Source organism: Chiloscyllium plagiosum, chromosome 27, assembly GCF_004010195.1.
Source record: "Chiloscyllium plagiosum isolate BGI_BamShark_2017 chromosome 27, ASM401019v2, whole genome shotgun sequence".
NCBI classification, from domain to species: Eukaryota; Metazoa; Chordata; class Chondrichthyes; order Orectolobiformes; family Hemiscylliidae; genus Chiloscyllium; species Chiloscyllium plagiosum.
Genome location: NC_057736.1, coordinates 9,384,549 through 9,405,057, shown reverse-complemented (window position 1 = coordinate 9,405,057; position 20,509 = coordinate 9,384,549).

Here is a 20,509-nt window from a genome sequence, read left to right as displayed (position 1 = left end):
TATCGTCTGCAAATTTACTGACCCACCCTTCGACTCCCTCTTCCAAGTCATTAATAAAAATTACAAACAGCAGAGGACCCAGGACTGATCCCTGCGGAACTCCACTTGTAACTGAGCTCCAGGCTGAATATTTACCATCTACCACCACACTCTGACTTCGACCGGTTAGCCAGTTCTCTATCCAACTGGCCAAACTTCTCACTATCCCATGCATCCTGACTTTCCGCATAAGCGTACCATGGGGAACCTTATCAAATGCCTTACTAAAATCCATGTACACTACATCCACTGCTCTACCCTCATCCACATGCTTGGTCACCTCCTCAAAGAACTCAATAAAACTTGTAGGGCAAGACCTACCCCTCACAAATCCGTGCTGGCTGTCCCTAATTAAGCAGTATCTTTCCAGATACTCATAAATCCTATCCCTCAGTACCCTTTCCATTACTTTGCCTACCACCGAAGTAAGACTAACTGGCCTGTAATTCCCGGGGTTATCCCTATTCCCTTTTTTGAACAGGGGCACAATATTTGCCACTCTCCAGTCCCCTGGCATCACCCCCATTGACAGTGAAGACGAAAAGATCATTGCCAATGGTTCTGCAATTTCCTCTCTTGCTTCCCACATAATCCTAGGATGTATCCAGTCAGGCCCAGGGGACTTGTCTATCCGCACGTTTTTCAAAATGCCCAACCCATCTTCCTTCCTAACAAGTATCTCCTCTCGCTTACCAGTCTGTTTCATACTTTCCTCTTCAACAATATGGTCCCTCTCATTTGTAAATACTGAAGGAAAGTACTCATTCAAGACCTCTCCTATCTCTTCTGACTCAATACACAGTCTCCCACTACTGTCCTTCATTGGAGAGAAAATGAGGTCTGCAGATGCTGGAGATCAGAGATGGAAATGTGTTGCTGGAGAAGCGCAGCAGGTCAGGCAGCATCTAGGGAACAGGAGAATCGATGTTTCGGGCATTAGCCCTTCTTCATTGGACCTACCCTCGTTCCCGTCAACCTCATGTTTCTCACATATGCATAAAAGGCCTTGGGGTTATCCTTGATCCTACCCGGCAAAGATTTTTCATGCCCTCTCTTAGCTCTCCTAATCCCTTTCTTCAGCTCCCGCCTCGCTATCCTGTATCCCTCCAACGCTCTGTCTGAACATTGTTTCTGCAACCTTACGTAAGCCTCCTTCTTCCTCTTTACTAGACATTCAACCTCCCTCGTCAACCAAGGTTCCCTCACACGACCATCTCTTTCCTGCCTGACAGGTACATACATATCAAGGACACATCGTATCTGTTCCTTGAAAAAGTTCCACATTTCCACGACATCCTTCCCTGACAGCCTATGCTCCCAATTTATGCTCCTCAGATCCTGTCTTGCAGCATCGTATTTACCCTTCCACCAATTGTAAAACCTGCCCTGTTGCACGACCTATCTCTCTCCATAACCAAGGTGAAAGTCACAGAATTGTGGTCACCATCACCAAAATGCTCACCCACTAACAAGCCCATCACTTGTCCCGGTTCGTTACCAAGTACCAAATCCAATATGGCCTCCCCTCTGGTCGGACAATCTACATAGTGAGTTAGAAAAGCTTCCTGGACACACTGCACAAACACCACCCCGTCCAATCGACTTGATCTAAAGAGCTTCCAATCAATATTTGGGAAGTAGAAATCGCCCATGACTACTACCCTGTGGCTTCTGCACCTTTCCAAAATCTGTTTCCCAATCTGTTTCTCCACATCTCTGCTGCTATTGGGGGGCCTATAGTAATCACCCAACAAGGTGACTGCTCCTTTCCTATTTCTGACTATATACTAGGACTCGCGATGGTGGCCTTGCACTGAATAAATTATTAACATTTATTCCAATTGCCATTTTAAGAAAATATGAAATGTTATACAGGTATGCGGATGAAATTTTACATGCTTCATTTTCATTCGAGAGTACTAGTATAACAACAAAAATGCAAAAATTTAGTAAATTGAATGCATTAAAAGAAATCTGAAATCCAAACATAAATGGGCAATTGGAAGAAATGAATAATACCAATGAGGAGAACAACGGTGTAGAAGAATTTAATAATAAAAATTATACCAACTGGAGGAATGTAGAACTACAGAAATGGATGGCCTTGCCCTGTCAAGGAGCAGGCATCCATTATTTCAAGAACGATAGTATCTCCAATAATTGGTTAACAAAGATACACATATGAAGATGTCCAAAGTAATAAATTTGATTTTATTACGAACAAATTTATATCCTACAAGAGCGTCGTTAACTTATAGAAGGCCATTTAACATCAAAAATTGTCAGTGATGTAATGAGACTTCAGAAACGATCGCGCATATTTCGGGCTGGTGTCCCTATGTAAAAAATATGAGGATTAAGAGACACAATAGAATAGTAGAAGAATTAACGAAGTTTATTAAGATAAAAGGATGGATGACCTACGTGGAACCAGGCATTAAAGATAAAACTGGGAAATTATGGATCCCAGACTTAATATTTAAAAAGGAAAATCGCATATTAGTGGTAGATGTGACAATTAGAATGGGCACTTAATCTAACTCACTTGATCAGGCTTGGGAGGAAAAGAAGGACAAATATAAACATCTAGAGAGCGAAATTATGGCTCTCACAAAAGGAACAATGGTATCCTTTTATGGATGCGTGATGGGATCCCGAGGAAAATTGTTTGAGAAGAACAATGAGTTAACGAAAGACCTCGGGATCGAGAAATATAAGACCTTCGCCCAAAACATCACGAATCTGGTTTTATCTTTGACTCTTGAGTTTTTAAGGATTTTTATGGACTCTTAGGAATCTCTATTTGACATAATTTAATAACTTTTTAGAATTTTTTAATGTTCAATTTTACATCAATTTTAGCTAGGATTATATGTTAAATTTTACTTAGTATTTTAATATTTTAATGTTTTAGTAATAAAAGTAAACTATTTTAATTCACTAATTAAGAGTGGTGGGTAATATGGTTGTATTATAATTAAAGTGCACTAAATACACGACAAATGATGAACGAGAATATGACCCAACGGTCGAAAAACCCAGCTCACTCCTCGCTTTATCGGTAATTCTGACTTACAATATTTTATCCCATTCCCTTTAAGATCATCTGGCTGTGGTTAGCGAGATAGGGGTACACTTATGTCGACGAGCGACGATAAAACTCGAAAAGGACACGATTCATTCATATGGTGAGTGGACGAAACAAGCCTGGTCAGTCTGTGCTACTGCATGGTGCCCTCCAAGCAGCTACGGGGTGGGGTGGTGGGGGAATGATTATCATAGACCTCCTACTGGAATGTGCCTTTTCAAAGAAAGCCTGGAGAAAAATTAAATGATTTTTGTTGAGGTTTGTCCTAAGCAGCTCAACAGCACAGGAGTCTGTGCTCTGCAGTCTGTTTCCTGGGATGCACACCCAAGACAATTATCGACAGTGCCTCGAGGACCATCAACTCGGTGAAAGATGCTCTTTGGTCTGATAAAAACCTGGTGGTCTTGAAGGGCAACAAGTTGATCCTGACAAAGTGTTGCAGACTGACACATTCCAAGGTGCAGGACTACGTGTTGAGGGAAACACTAAACCTTGGGGCAGCTGCAACCAAGGCACAGTAGGGAAAGACCACTCCCTGAGCTTTTTCTGCTTAAGTTAAATGGGGGTCTGTTCGGTTATCAGACCTTCCTGGTGTTCTAACCGCATGCACGTATAGGCTTGAACAAGTAAGGGATATCTTTGTTTGTTTAATATAGTCGAACTCCAGTGTTTGTTTCCTTGATATGTTGCAGTTTAATTTACAATTTAATGCAGTTACATGTCCTTCAGTTTGGATGAACACTGTACCAAATTGTTCCCAATTCTCTGGATTTCTCACTGCATCATAATGTGAATCAACCTTTAAGATTTTGTTTTAACTTTAAGAAGGCTAGATGCAGTGCCAGCAGGATAACATTAAGGCTCAAGAAAATGGATTCAATCAACCCAATTGGGTTAGGTTTAATAGCCAGATGGCTATGGGAGGAAGGATAGATTTGGAATGGCAGGGGAGGAGACGATTTTCAGGATGTGGCATGAAATCAGTTTTGGTGAGGGGGCTGGTAGGGAACCTTTGGTATGAAGAATCAAAAAGATGATGTGAGATAGTGATCAAATTCTAAAATGATTATTAAATTGTTGGGTTTGTGAAGGGGTTTGTGATGCAGCTGGAGGAGGTTCACTCAACAATCCAATATTTGATCAGCCGTGTGTGATGTGGCAGCAATGCTAGCTCAGTCTGGTGCTGTATCACCCACTGATGAGGTTGCAAATTGGAAGTAACTATTCAGTAAATACTGCTATCTTGATATTCCTTTCATATTTGGAAGACTGCATTTAATTTTTTTTTGCAGGTTGTAAATGTAGACATAGACTTTTATTTTTGCTGTTTTTGAGATTCTGGTTTTGTAACCAAGATGCCACCAGAGATGGTGACTTTGTATACTTTTCACTGTACTTGAGCACGTGACAAAGCACTCTAAATCTAAATCTGACAAAGGACCGCTCAGAACCAGTTGAGGTGAGACACTGCAGTACTTAAAACATCTGGTTCATATCTTTGAAATGCAGTAAATATTGATTTTCATTTTTTAATTCTGACAATACTGAATTTGGCAGCCAAGTGCTATAGCTGCCTTGTGAAGCCTCGTCTTCATGTTGAATCACTGTGGTAAAGGGGATAGGTGCGATCCAATAAGGGGTTGACTATTGTCACTAGCATGCTTGCAATGTACAATGATGAGCATGCAATGTCTTGAATACCTGGTTGCTTTTGGAAACAGCAACTTGATTTGCATAATATTAGGGGAAATTATTAGCATCAGGATGGATTTTAGATGAATGAAGAATATTGCACTAGATTGTCAATTGTGAGAACTATTTTCTCCATGGTGAATTGGTTCCAGCATGCTTCATCAGCTTAGTGGCAAAACTGGGTGTACTATTGGAATGCTAGTTAATGGGGAAGAGTTGGCCTATAGAGATGTTCAAATGTATTCAGAAGGAATGAGTTTGCAATTTCTGCTCCATGTAGCTAATTTGTTTCTGACTTCCCTGCTCTTGTAATAATTAATTTGAATGAAAGTTCATCTCGATAAGTTTTAGAAAACATGGATTTGTGGAGGACTAGTCTAAGAATTTAGTACATAAAGACATTAATGTGTATTCTTTACTTGGTTGAGGTACATGATGTGAAATATAGATCTCTAGATATATTGCATATTTACAAGACAAGGTCAGCCATCTCAGTGTTTATTGACTTGAGAATTGAACATGTATTTTTAATCCTATGTCATGGTTTATAATGGACAAATTGTGATTGAACCAATAAAATGGATTCTTCCAGCAACAATGATTAACAAGCATGTTCCACTTTTCTCTCAATGTCTTTGTCCTTTTATTTCTTTATGAAATCAAATCTTGAATATGAGAGCAGGTGTAGGCTCTGATATCCTTGAAGGAGAAAGTGAGGACAACAGATGCTGGAGGTCAGAGAAGTAAAGTGTGGCACTGGGAAAGCACAGCAGGTCAGGCAGCTTCCGAGGAGCAGGAGAGTTGACGTTTCGGGCATAATCCCATCATCAGGAATGTAGTGGGGGTGAACGGGGTTGAGAGATAAATAGAAGGGTAAGGGTGGGGCAGGGGAAAAGGTAACGGGGAAGGTGATAGATAGATGCAGGTGGGGGATGATGGTGATAGGTCAGAGAGGAGGGTGGAATGAATACGTGGGAAGGAAGATGGACAGATGGGTCAGTACAAGAGGAGGGCCCCGATTTGGAGGGTTGGATCTGGAATGAGGTGGGGGGAGGGGAGATGAGGAAACTGGTGAGATCGATCTTGCTGCAATGTGGTTGGAGGGTGCCAAGGAGGAAGATGAAGCGTTCTTCCTCCAGTCGCCAGTTAGCTAGAATTAGGCAGTGGAGAAGGCCCAGGACTTGCATGTCCTTGGTTGAGTGGGAAGGGGAGTTGAAGTCATCCATTATCTCTCAGCCCCCTTCATACCCGCCTCTCCCTGCTCCCCCCAACCCGCAGCCCCACTCCACACACACACATTCCTGATAAAGGGCATATGCCCGAAACGTCAACTCTCCTGCTCCTCAGATGCTGCCTGACCTGCTGTGCTTTTCCAGTACCATACGTTTTGACTCTGATATCCTTGAGCTTGCTCTGTCTTTCAATAGGATCATTACTGATCCGATCTCAAATTTCTACTGTCTACTCCTGGTGGATATCCTTTGGCATGCCCCTTATCAATGGAGAATCTAGCTACAGTATGGAAACAGGCCCTTAGGGCCATCAAGTTCACCTAACACTATGGGGCAATTTAGCATGGCAAATTCACCTGACGTGCACAGCTTTGGACTGTGGGAGGAAATCAGAGCACCCCGAGGAAACCCACGCAGACACGGGGAGAATGTGCAAGCCGGAATCGAACCTGGGACCCTGGTGCTGTGAGACAGCAGTGCTAACCACTGAGCCACCGTGGTCTCAAAGTAAATTCCACACTCGAGCATCTGAGACAAAAATCTCCACATCTCTGCCTTAAATGGGATCCATTCTTATTTCTAATTCTGTTTCTCACAGGGAGGATGTACTTTTCAGCAGCTGGATGTTACTATCTATGCTACTTAACTATGTGATCTGCCTGTATTGCTCGCAAAACAAATGTGGGTGACTTTTGACCAGATCAATAAAAGGCAAACTTTGTCCATGGTTACCACTGAACAACAAAGTCAAATTCCATTTAAATTGCAAAGCATTTCTGGCATTTTACTGAGGGTTCAGACTTCAAAGTTTACAGTTGAGTCTATTTTGACACGACATCTGCAAAAGCCTGGGTGTGGGGATCGGGATCACGCTGCATAATATCAGGAACTAGTGTGTGAATGTGTAATTATAAAGTTCCTCTGCCTAACAATCAAGTCTCATCTCAGCATAAGTATGTCAAAATCTGTATAGCTTGTTAAAAAGGCTGATTAAAAATTTACAGAATGTTCAAGAACCACAAACCGTGCAAAAAATAATAAGTGAATCGCCATATGCAGTCACTGTTGCTGTGCAATTGAAATCAATATTCTCCATAGTAATATCCTAAAGTTGAAAATCACACAATACCAGGTTATAATTCAACAGGTTTATTTGGAAGTACGAGCTTTCGGAGTGCTGCTCCTTCATCAGGAAACTATGGTGCAGGATCAGAAGACAGAATTTACAGCAAATTATTACAGTTTCAGTTGTATGACACTGTAATCTTTTGCTATAAATTCTGCATCATGAGGTGGAGAAGTCGATGTTTTGGACTTCTTCAGGACACCAGAGGGCAGTGTTGCTGCATAACGACACCAGAGAGCTCTTAGCACGATGAGCACGAGAGACCTCAGCCCTTCCATTAAAATCACTGGGAATACATCAAAGAGAAAGAATTGCTGCACCTTGGTTCCAATAAAGTGTAATTTGCATGTGCTCTGGTTACTAACATTGCATAAATGGGGAGAACACAGGATAAAACATTGTATGAATAACTTCTGGAATTCGAATGGGGCAAAGGGTTTGAAACTTCATTGAGTGATTATTAGATTAGGTTAGATTCCCTACAGTGTGGAAACAGGCCCTTCGGCCCAACAACTCCACACCGACCCTCCCGAGATACTCAGGAGATACATTAAGGAGGAAGCCAAGAAAATGGCAAAGTTTTCTTGAATAGTTTTGGAGAAAGTTCCTAAAAGAGCAACAACTCCAGCTTGAATCAAACATGGGCCAGTACTACAGATTTTCTGAAAATTTATACAATCCATTCTGTTAAATTTCTTTTGTCCATTGTTTAAACCTCCCAGAATGAACACATTGGTACCCTTAATGAAGTAGCAGGCATAGAATTTCCACAACTTCAATTACAATGTGAAGGATTATAACGATGAAGCAGCAAAGTAATTTATGGGCAGCACAAAAATGACCAAAGAAAAACCACAACAGAAATGAGGTCATTAAGGGATACAGCAATAACAACAACAATTTACATTTGTAGTGTACCTTTAGCACAGCAGAAGGTCCAAAAGTGTTTCATATGGGCATTGTGAAACAAAATTTGATACTGAACAACAGAAGTAGATATCAGGTCAGTTGCTTAAAATCTTAGTCAAAGTGTGGTTTAAGGAGCATTTTTTAAAAATATATTTTTATTGAAAAAAATAGATTTTTTAATATTACAAACACAAAACAATACAATTCAAAACAGTACAAAAAAACAACCCAAGTAAAATAAAATCCCCAACCTACCCTCACGTACAAATGTATAAACATATACACAAAAACAGAATTAAAGAACTATTTTAACTAAATAAATAAATAACCAACAACAAACTAATAAATAGTAATAACTCAGCCCAGCCAAATAACTCATATGTTCACAGTTCCTCCCCCCTGGATATTGGACGCTCAAAACACAATTGTTATGGCTATATTAAAACCCTTGTTAGTGTGGCAGATAAATCTGTGTCAAGGTATTCCAAAAAGGGCTGCCATGTCTTGTAAAAATTTCTCAGTTTTGTGTGAGAAAACCAAGGGGAATATGCTCCATAACAACCTTCCACCAACCCGACTTCCGGGGGGGCAGCAGAGTTTCAGATATCCAAACCTAGCAAGATATTCTTTTTTGCATAGAATGTCAGAATATTGAAAGGTTTTTTCCTTTGCGCACCTGCAGAAAATAGTGGGCAGGCCCAAAAGAAGAGAGATAGGGTCCTTCTCCACCCTTACACCCAAAATCCTCTCGATTATACCTGCCACAGCACTCCAATATGTTTGAAGCCTATCACAAGACCAAAGACAATGGGTAAGAGTGCCTGTGCAGACCTTGTACTTGGGACATGCTGAAGATATCCCTGATTTAAATTTTGACAAACGGTCCAGAGCCAAGTGGACCCTGTGGAGAATCTTCAACTGTAAAGCATGGGTCCTATTGCAAAATGATATCTTCCTTGCATTCATCCAAATATCCTCCCAAGCCTCTGAGGAGACTTCAACACCCAGCTCTCTTGCCCACATCCTGCAGAGTCTATCAAACTCACCTGAGGGAGCACCCCCCCAATTGATGATATAAAGTACTGACAGAAAGTGTACTCAGCACTAAGCACTCCCCTCTTTGTATTTGCATGGATCAGTCATAAGTGTGGTCTTTTTTGAATAAAATCCCTAACTTGAAAAAAACGAAAGGGGTATCTATTAGATAACTCGTACTGCTGTACTAACTGATTGAAGGACATAATTACGTTTCCCTCAAATAAATCACCCATGCAAAACACCCCCCCAGCTGCCTAACATTTAAATCCTGATTAATCATCACCGGTTGAAAACCCGGCATACCCACTAAAGGTGTAAACAAAGATGTTTTGCCAATATTGCCTCCCCTCTGCTGAATTGCCCTCCATGCTTTAACAGTATTGATGACTATTGGGTTATGGCAATATTCCCTAACTGTCCTCATTTTGTCCAAAAACAGCAAACTGGTAAGGGGGCACCTTGCCTGGGAGATTTCGATATCTAGCCATATTGAAAGAGGGTCCCCACAAACCCAATCACACACGTAGGACAAAAGCGAGCTTAATTGGTAATTTTTCATGTCTGGAAGGTTCACTTCCCCCTCATCTGTGACGCAGTTGCAGTTTGGCTAATTTAATGAGGGGCCGCTTTGATGCCAAATAAAGGAGTTGAATCAGCCGTTCAGCCTCCTGAATATTTGCATATTGAAAGTCAGGGGGAGCATCCGTGTAGGGTGCAGCAAATGAGGGAGAATATTCATCTTAATAAGTACTATCTGACCCAACCACGAGACTGGAAGTGCCTCCTATCTTTGAAGATCTTGTTTAATTTTTCCAAATAATTGTTCAAAATTGGCTTTGAACAACCGATCCAGAACTGGAGTAATGAGGGGTAAACGTAGGGGAATGGGTCTGGGTGGGTTGCGGATCGGTGTGGACTTGCTGGGCCGAAGGGCCTGTTTCCACACTGTAAGTAGTCTAATCTAATTTAATATGCCCAAAATCCCTCCTGTGGCCACCTAAATGGGAATCTATAGCCGCCCTCAAGAGCCAGCTCCTTCATAAGACCACCCATAGGCATAGCCTCTGATTTAGCAAAATTAATCTTGTATCCCGAAAAAGCGCCAAAAGCACGAATACATTGTATCAGGCAAGGCACTGAATCTGCTGGATTTGTCACAAGTATTAGGACATCGTCTGCATACAATAAATCTTATGTAATTTTGACCCCACTTCTGGAGTTGATATATTGGGATCCCCACGAATGGCGACCGCCAATGGTTCAATCACCAACGTAAAAAGCAATGGTGAAAGGGGACAGCCCTGCCGGCTGCCCCTAAAAATATTAAAATTGCTTGGTCATTCTCTGTTGGTGATGATCGCTGCAAGAAGGCCACCGTAGAGAACTTTTACCCATCTTATAAAAACTTCCCCCAAACCAAACCGCTCCAGAGTGTAGAAAAGATACGACCACTCAACTCGGTCAAATGCCTTATCTACATCTAGAGAAATCACCAATTCCTGTATTGACTGCTGTTGGCGTGCTTGAATTACATTACGCAGCCTCCTAACATTATTGGAAGATCTGCGACCCTTTATAAAGCCCATCTGATCCTCTTTAATAATAGAAGGTAACGCAGTCTCCAGCCTTAATGCGAGTCTTAAAGAGGATTTTAAAGTGCATTTAAAAGCAAGATGGGCCTGTACGAAGCACAGCCTTCCGGGTCTTTCCCTTTTTTAAGGATAAGTGAAATATTGGCCTCTCTCAGAGCTGGTGGGAGACAATCATGACTGTATGAGTCATTAAACATATTGAGCATCGGGATTGACAGTATACTTATAAATTCCTTATAGTATTCACTGGGAAGTCCATCAGGACCAGGCGCCTTTCCACTCTGAAGCTGTCTCACAGCTTCCTGCACTTCTTGCTCTAATAACAGGGCATTGAGAAAGGACTGTTGTTTGGGGGTCACACCTGGGAGCTTCAGATCCCTAAAAAAAAGGATTCCATTTTGGCCTGCCCCTCCTCACAACCCTCAGACTGATATAACTTAGAGTAAAATCTCTGGAAAGTCACATTAATCTTTTTAGAATCGCATGTTAGGTTCCCAGACCCCTCCCGAATTGCTGTAATGACTTGTAGAGCACTCCTCCTTCTGGCAAGTAATGCTAAGTATTTGCCTGGCTTGTCATCATGCTCATATAACCTTTGCTTTGCAAAAGCCAGCTCCTTCTTTGCCGTCTGCGTGGATACGGAATTTAATGCAGACCGCAGCGCCATCATCCTTTGTAGTTGGACCAACGAGGGTCTGTTAAAGTAGGCCTTCTTGGTTGCCTTCAACCGTGCTTCTGCCGCTTCCTACTGGCAGAATATGAAATAACTAACACCGTCGCATAGGCTTTGGCAGTTTCCCAGAGGACAGATGAGCTACCAACCGAGCCTATGTTGATGTCTAGGAACGCCCGAAATTCCCTAGAGAAATACTCCACAAAATTATTATCCTTGAGGATAAAGGGATCCATTCACTAGTACCTCGAACCGACTATAACGTCCTTAATCTTAACCATAAGGTACATTGGAGCATGATCAGAGATGGTAATATTACCAATCGTACAAGATGCTACCAAATCCAGAGTTACCGCAGGGGTCAGAAAAAAAATTCAATCCTGGTGTGACATCTGTGCAGATTGGAGAAAAACATAAAATTCCTACTTGTAGGGTGGAGACACCTCCAGATGTCCACCAACTCTAATTCCCCACACAGACCCACAAACTATTTAGTTTGTATTGAGGGACCTTTGGGCAACCTGTCTACTGTGGAATCCATGAGATAGTTAAAATCTCCCCTATAATGATGTGCCGGGACTCAAAGCTTATCAGTTTAAAAAAAGCATCTACCAAATATTTAAGGGGATGAGCTGGGGGACAATAAACACTTAAGACACCATATTCTTCCCCATTTATCAAGGCTTTAAGAATTACAAACCTCCCATATGTGTCTTTAACACACTCCAACAACTTAAATGGGAGATTCTTCCTAACCAATCTAGCCACTCCCTTACTTCTGGTATTAAATGATGAAAAATAAACTCAGTCAAAACCATTCTGCTGTATTTTCAAATGCTCCTTGTCATCCAAATATGTCTCCTGTAATAAAACAGTATCTACATTCTCCTTTCCAAGACTCAAGAGTACCTTCTTCCTCTTAATTGGTGAGTGACTTCCCTTGATATTCCAGGTACACCATTTAATCAGATCATTAGCGATAATCTTCTGCAATAATATTTAAATTCCAGAGGAGGAACCCGAACCACAAATCGCTGAGCCTTAGTGTCACATGATCCACCAAATATAAAAACTACATAAACTAAAACCACTACATTTAACAAACCTGCAAAACGATTGAGAATAAATAAACATCAAAATAAAACCCAACATATAAAGTGCCAACAGCGGTGAGTAGGGGAAATTACCCCCTACCCAGAGGGGGCAACCACCCATCCCAAACTGCCCATAAGTAGGCATCTAACCATCACAACCACCTTCACTTCTCCCAGCTAGAGCCGCACTGCAAACACAATCAGAAAAGAATAAACACCCCATCGAATACCAATATAAATAAAAAACATTTTTCTTTAAAAACGGGAATAAATACTCCACCCATCCTTTGGTATATCCTAACTTAGAAATTGAAAATGTACATCTCAACCGCCGCCAAACATAGTTTAAACCAAATTATCATCAATAGAGGGGAAAAGAAAATAAAGCTCCAACCGGACTTCCTCCATTTCTTTTACAGAATAATAACCACATACCCAAACAACACTATTTATACATACTAACATTGTTCAAATTAGGTTAGTTTGTCCACAAAGTCTCTTGCCTTCTCCGACATGTCAAAGAGATGTATGGATCCACGTAAGGTTTACCGTAGCACCGCCGAATACCTCAGGGAGTACTGAATCCCAAGCTCCCTCAGTCTTCACTTGACACCGTTGTAAGATTTTAGTTTCTGGATCACCACCGCTGAGAAGTCCTGAAAGAACATGAACTTAGAGCCCTCGTAAATTAGGACCTTCAGATCCTTCCCCTGGACTCCAAAAGCCTCCATGACCCCCTCCTTATCCTGGTAATGATGGAACCGCACCAGGAGAGGACGAGGACGAGGACGTTGACCCAGAACCGATCTCTGCGCAGTGACCCAATGAGCCCTCTCTATCTTCAATCCTCCCATGCCAGCCTCCACATCAAGGAATTTCAGCAGCCAGTCCTCAACAAATTCCGCAAGCCACTCACCTTCCTTACCCTCAGGCAGATGATCCAAATGTTTTTTTCTCCTGCCCCTGTTCTGAAGATCATCCACTTGGCCACACAAATTGCAGACGTGTGTCCCCAGGGCTTGGATCCTATTCTTGGATGAACTGGCATCAGCTTCCACCACTGTGACCCTGTGCTTACCCTCATCTGTCCACTTCTCCAGGTCTCCCAGCTGCTGCTCATGTTTCTGCAGCATGAGAGAGACTGGAGCCAGCTTCTCTTCAAACCTGTTTCCCCAGCATCTCACGAGATTTCGAGAGCTGGTTCACCAGGGCCTGGAGAGTAATCGTCTCTAAGGCTGCTGCAGGCTGAGCTGCAGACCCAGCCTCGGATGCTGCTCCTCCCTTTTTGCAGATGGGCCACACCTGCACCATATACAGTAACAAAGAGAGTGCCTCACATCTAATCACCAGATTTTAGGCATCTCTGGACAGCTGAAAACACAGGTAAGTTAATTTTTAGAGGTTTCTTGGGACTCCACGATCTTTCCAGAGTCCCAAGATATCGCGATGACCTGGTTTGGGTAAGTTAAAGATCATTCTGCTTGCGCTGTGATGCGGAGCTCTGCAGTGCGAACTTCTCAGATTGCCGCCATCTTGGATATTCCTTCAGGAGCATTTCAAACCATGACAGACAAAGAGTGAGAAAGAGAGAGTGTCTGAGGGAGAGAGAAGTGGAGAGGTTGTCTGAAGGAATTCAGATTTGAGGGCCAGGGCAGAGTGACAGAAGTGTCATGCTGCTCAGAGATATGATTGCCTACATGCAGGACAGGGGAATGGATGCCTACGACATCAGTCTCGACCAGAAGGCCTCTGACAGGATATTACACCAGTACATGTGGGACATGCTCTCCAAATTGGGCTTTGGGGAATTCGCATTTGGATTCGAGAGGGGCACCAGCATCGTTAGTGCAGTCTCAATCACTGGCTAGAATCAGACAGCTTCCTGATCTGACCTGGAGTCAAGCAGGGCTGCCATTCTCTCCTGCCTTGCTTGTGTGTTGTACAGAGTCCTTTGCTAAGCCCATCAGGAAGAAGGCAAGCCTGAAAGTGGTGAGTATTCCAGGCTATGGAAGCCTGCAAGTCAAAGTGGCCCTGTACATGGATGACATCACCATTTCTGCTCGGATCCACTATCAATGGGCAAACTCTTGAGCATGTGACCTGTTCAAACCGGACTCGAGAGCCAAGGTAAATCGAGGAGAGTTATTCCATGTTCTTTGGGAACTAGATCAATCAATCCTGACAGACTACCTGAGGGTGTAGGGAATATAGTTTGGAGGGGCTGTGGTGTGTGCAAAACCTTGGGAGGCGCACATCATGAAGGTGAGGTAGAAACTGGTCTTTTGGGAACTTCGCTCAGTTTCCATTGTGGGTAAAAATCTGGTGGTTAGATGTGAGGCATTCTCTTTATTACTGTATATGGCGCAGGTGTGGCCCATCTGCAAAACTATGCCACTGCAATCACTTGAGCCATGTTCTATTTCATCTGGAGATTTATGATGGACTGTTTCCACAGGATACAGTGTGCAAACCTCTGGATAAGATAGGGGAAGAATGTACCCAATATCACCCCCATCCTGATGGCCATCTTTGTGTGGCTGCATGAAGTTGTGCATAGACTTGGTAAGTAAACACCAGTGTCACTATAGTGTGGAAACAGGCCATTTGGCCCAACAAGTCTACACTGACCTTCCAAAGAGTAACCCATCCAGACCCATTCCCCTGCCCTATTACATCATATTTACCCCGATGAATGCACCTAACTTACAAATCCCTGAACACTATGTATCTTAATCTAAGATCAGTTTAAGATAAACGCTTGGGCCAAAGGTGTTCTATATTCTACTATGGGCAACTTAGCACGTCCAATTCACCTAACTTGCACTTCTTTGGATTGTGGGGAAAAAAACGGAACAGCAGGAGGAAACCCATGCAGACACAGGGAGAATGTCTGTGTGGAGTTTGCACAGTCACCTAGGGCGAGAATCAAACCTGGGTCCATGATACTGTGAGGCAGCAGTGCTAACCACTGAGCCACCGTGCTGCCTAGTGTCACTACATACTGAGGTACTACCTGTCCTTTTGTTGTGAAGGATGGGACTGGCCTCTTTGCTGCAGAACACTCAAAGTGGTTGGACCGTTCCGAATCACCTCTCCTTCATGGAGAAACGTACAAAGAAAAACACCTTTGACCACAAGTCCATCAGGAAGTGGACGGCACATAATTTTACTGAGACCCTGAGGGAAAAGGAGAGTGTGGTTCCTGTCATATGGTTCCCTGACAGCCATGACTATTCCACGTAGTGGAGACCTGCAAGTCAAAGTTTTCACCATATGCTGTTGTACACAACCAAACTGCAACTTGGGACTCCTCTGAAAAAGCACAGGAGACTGATAATTCTCAGCTGTAAACTGTTATGCACTGACATTTCTTTTGAGCCAAGTCAATGTTTAGAATGCAAACATTAAAACAAGCTTTCAATCAGCTCTCAGAAGGAGAAATTCAAATGTCTAAGTTTTTGTGTTTATCCACTAGAGTTCAGAAGGATAAGATGCAACTTGATTGAACAATATTAAACTCTGAGGGGCTTAGCAGGCTGGATGGTGGGAGGATGTTTCCTTCCTGGGACAATCTCAGAGTCTTCCATTGAACACCGAAATGAGATGTGATTTTTTTTCTGAGGGTCATGAGTCTTTGCATCGCTGTGACTCAAAACATACTGGAAGGAGGTCTGAATATTTTGAAGGCAGAGATAATTAGATTTTTCATAAGCAAAGGGGTGAAAGCTTATTGGGATTAAGTGGGAATGTGCCATTGAGCTTACGGTAAAATCACCATGGTCTTACAAAATGGCACAACAGGTTTGTTGCTGAATGACCTATCCCTGTTCCTAACCTGCAAGTATGTTTGTCAGTAAGGAGTCAGAAATCCAATCACAAGCAGAGTAAAATATGATTTGGAGATGCCGGTGTTGGACTGTAAAACATGAATTCTACATGATGTTTAAATTCACCTTCTCTCTCTGATGTGTTTTTCAGTAATTCTCTTTTTACTCCAAACAAACAATATACACTGCATGTCAGATCAACAAAAGACAAACTTTGTCCATGGTTACCACTGTACAATAAAGTCAAACTCCATTTAAATTGGAAAGCATTTCTGGCATTTTAGTAAGGGTTTAAACCTCAAGTTTGCAGTTGCATCTGTTTTCACAGATGTAGAGATCTGGGTGTAGAGATCTGAACCACGCTGCATAATATCAGGAATTGTTGTGTGAATGTGAGATTGTGAAGGTCACCTACACAACAACCATGTGCCGCCTCTACCAAAGTAGAGTTCAGGTTAAAGAATCATTAACAATTTAGACAATGTTTAAGGGAAGCAGCTTACCAAAATGGTTCAAAAATAACGAGTGAATCGCACACCCAGTCACTGTTGCTGTGCAATTGAAAGCAATGTTGTCCATGGCAACAATCAAGACATATCATAAAACTGAGCAGGGATCAGATGTCAGACCTGAAAGTTTCAGCTTCACTCTCACCTTGAACTTGCTGGAGCGATAGGTTTCCAGTTGCCAATAGAACACTAAAGAGCAGCGCTGCTGCATAACACTACCAGAGAGCTCTTAGCACAGTGAGTCCCTGAATACAGACAACTGGGAGAAAGTGAGGACTGAAGATGCTGGAGATCAGAGTCGAACGTGTGGTGCTGGAAAAGCACAGCTGGTCATGTGGCACCCAACAAGCGGGAAAATTGACGTTTCGAGCATAAGTGCTTCATCAGCAATGAGGGGGTGACCCAAGGGGGTGAGAGATAAATGGGAGGGGGGTGGGGTGGCACTGGGGGTGGGTGGGGGAGAAGGTAGCTGAGAATGCGATAGGTAAATGATGTTAGGGGTGAAGGTGATAGGTTGGAGAGGAGGGTGGTGCAGATAGATGGGAAGGAAGATGGACATGTAGGACAGGTCAAGAGCGCAGTGCCGAATTGTAAGGTTGGGGGTGGAGAAATGAGGAAACTGGTGAAATCCACATTGATTCCGTGTGGTTAGAGGGTCTCAAGGTGGAAGTTGAGGCATTCTTCTTCCAGGCTTTGGGTGGTAAGGGTTTGGTGGTGGAGGCGGCCCAGGACCTGCATGTCTTGGCAGAGTGGGAGGGGGAGTTAAAGTGCTCCGTCACGGGCGGTGGGGTTGTTTTGTACATGTAGGCATCCGGTCTCCCCAATGTACAGGAGATAATATCAAGAGCAACGGGTATAGTAGATGACGTGTGGGGAGGTGAGGAACAGGTAAACCTCTGTTGGATGTGGAAGGCCCCTTTGGGGCCTTGGACGGAGGTAAGGGTGGAGGTGTGGGCGCAGTTTTTGCAATTCCTACAGGGGCAAGGGGAAGGTGCCAAGAGGGTAGGGTGGGTTGGTGGGGGGTGTGGACCGAACAAGGGAATCGCGGAGGGAATGGTCTTTACAGAACGCAGATAGGGGTGTGGAGGGAAATATACCCCTGGTGGTGGTCCCTGAATACAGGCCTCAGCCCTTCATTTTAAAATCATTTGGCGCACAAAAAGAAAGAAATGCTGCAACTTGGTTCCAATAAAATGTGATTTGCATGTGCACTGGTTACTGACATTGCATAAATGGGGGAGAACACAGGTCAAAACATTGTATGAATAACGGCTGGAATTCGAATCAGACAAAGGGTTTGAAGCTTCATTGAGTGATATACTCAGAGATACATTGAGGAGGAAGCCAGAAAAATGACAAGGTTTGAAGTAGTTTTGGAGGAGCATCCTAGAAGAGCAACAACTCCAACTTGGATCAAATATGGGCCAGTGCTGTAGGTTGTGTGTAAATTTATACAATCCATTCTGTTAAATTCCTTTTGTCCACTCTTTAAACCTCCCAGAGTGAATATATTAATACCCTCAATTAACTAGCAGACATATAATTTCCAATACCAAGTAAATTACAATGTCAAGGATAATAGCAATGAAACAGCAAAGTAGTTTATGGTTAGGCACATAAACAGCAAAAGAGAAATCAGAACATCAGGAATGAGGTCACTAAGGGATACAGCAATAACAACAACTTACATTTATAGTGCACCTTTAACACAGCAGAATGTCACAAAGTGTTTCATAAAGGCATTGTCAAGGAAAGATTGCCACTGATCCAGAGGAGACATCAGGTCATGTGATTAAAATCTTGGTCAACCAGGGAGGTTTAAGGAGTGTTGTAAAAAATGACAAAGAGAGAGAGAGAGACACACACGGAGGGAGAGGGCAGTGCAGACGCTTTCTGAAGGAATTCAGATTGGAGGAATTCAGAATGACAAAACGTGCAGCAATTAAAATCATGGTTGAGAAGCCACCCGAGGGAAAAGACTTTGTCTGTTTATCCTATCCATACCCATCATGGTTTCATAAACCTCTAAGGTCACCCCTCAGCCTCCTACGCTCCATGGAAAACAGCCTCAACTTGTTCAGCCTCCCCAATAGCTCAAATCCTCCAACCCAGGCAACATCCTTGTAAATGTTTTCGGAGCCCTTTCAAGTTTCACAACATCTTTCCGATAGAAAGGAGACCAGAATTGCATGCAATATTCCAACAGTAGCCAAACCAATGTCCTGTACAGCCGCAACATGTGACTCTACTTTCAAGGAGCCATGAACCTGCACTCCAAGGTCTCTCTGCTCAGCAACACTCCCTAGGACCTTACCATTAAGTGTATAAGTCCTGCTAAGATTTGCTTTCCCAAAATGCAGCACCTTACATTTATCTGAATTAAACCCCATCTGCCACTTCTCAGCCCAATGGCCCATCTGATCAAGACCCTGCTGTAATTGGAGGTAACCTTTGCTGTCCATTACATCTCCAATTTTGGTGTCATCGGCAAACTTACTAACCGCCCCTTCTATGTTCACATCCAAATCATTTATACAAATTACAAAAAGTAGTGGACCCAGCACCGATCCTTGTGGCACTCCACTGGTCACAGGCCTCCAATCTGAAAAACAACCCTCCACCACCATCCTCCTTCTTCTACCTTTGAACCAGTTCTGTATCCAAATGGCTAGTTCTCCCTGTATTCCGTGAGATCTAACCTTGCTAACCAGTCTCCCATGGGGAACTTTGTCAAACGCCATACTGAGTCCATATAGATCACAGGAGTCCAGAACTAGAGGGCATAGGTTTAGGGTGAGAGGGGAAAGATATAAAAGAGACCTAAGGGGCAACTTTTTCACACAGAGGGTGGTACGTGTATGGAAAAAGCTGCCAGAGAAAATGGTGGAGTCTAGTACAATTGCAACATTTAAAAAGCATTTGGATGGATATATGAATAGGAAGGGTTTGGAGAGATATGGGCCGGACGCTGGCAGGTGGGACTAGATTGGGTTGGGACACCTGGTTGGCATGGATGGGTTGGACCGAAGGGTCTGTTTCCATGCTGTACATCTCTATGACTCTATGTCAAAAGTAAAAAACGAAATTTTGATGTTTTGTAGGACAGGGGGAGGGGGTGGCGAGGGGAGCAATTAAAGGCAAGTCTACGGAGGCATTTGAGAATTGTTATTTTACCAGACTGGAAGGCACTTTAGACCAACAAGTTTACGGGTGACGCATGAACAGAACATGACACAAGTTAAAACACGGGCAGCAAAGTTTTGGATGAATACAAATTGATGTCGAGTGAAAGGTGGGAGACCTGTCAGGCATCCACTGGAATCACTAAACCTAGAATGGCTGAGAGTTTCAGCAGCAGAGGAGTTCAGACAGGACTGGCATCAAGTGATGGCTGCTGGGATTTTCTTAGAAGAGAGATTGAGTAGGTTAGGCTTGTATTTATTAGAGATTAGAGGAATGAGAGGAGACCTTATCGAAACATAACATTCTTTGGTAGCTTTGCTGACCTCTGATAGACCTGCAGCTCATTTCTTAGAGGACAGGATGTCTACTTCAATGGTCCTTGGGAAGGTCTGTCGCTGTGCAATTAACAGCCAGCATTAAAAGCAGCTGGTCTTTTTGCCAAATAAACTTTGGCTGGTTCTCCAGCCACTGGGTGAGAGTTCCCATCAGCTACACTGAATGATCCTA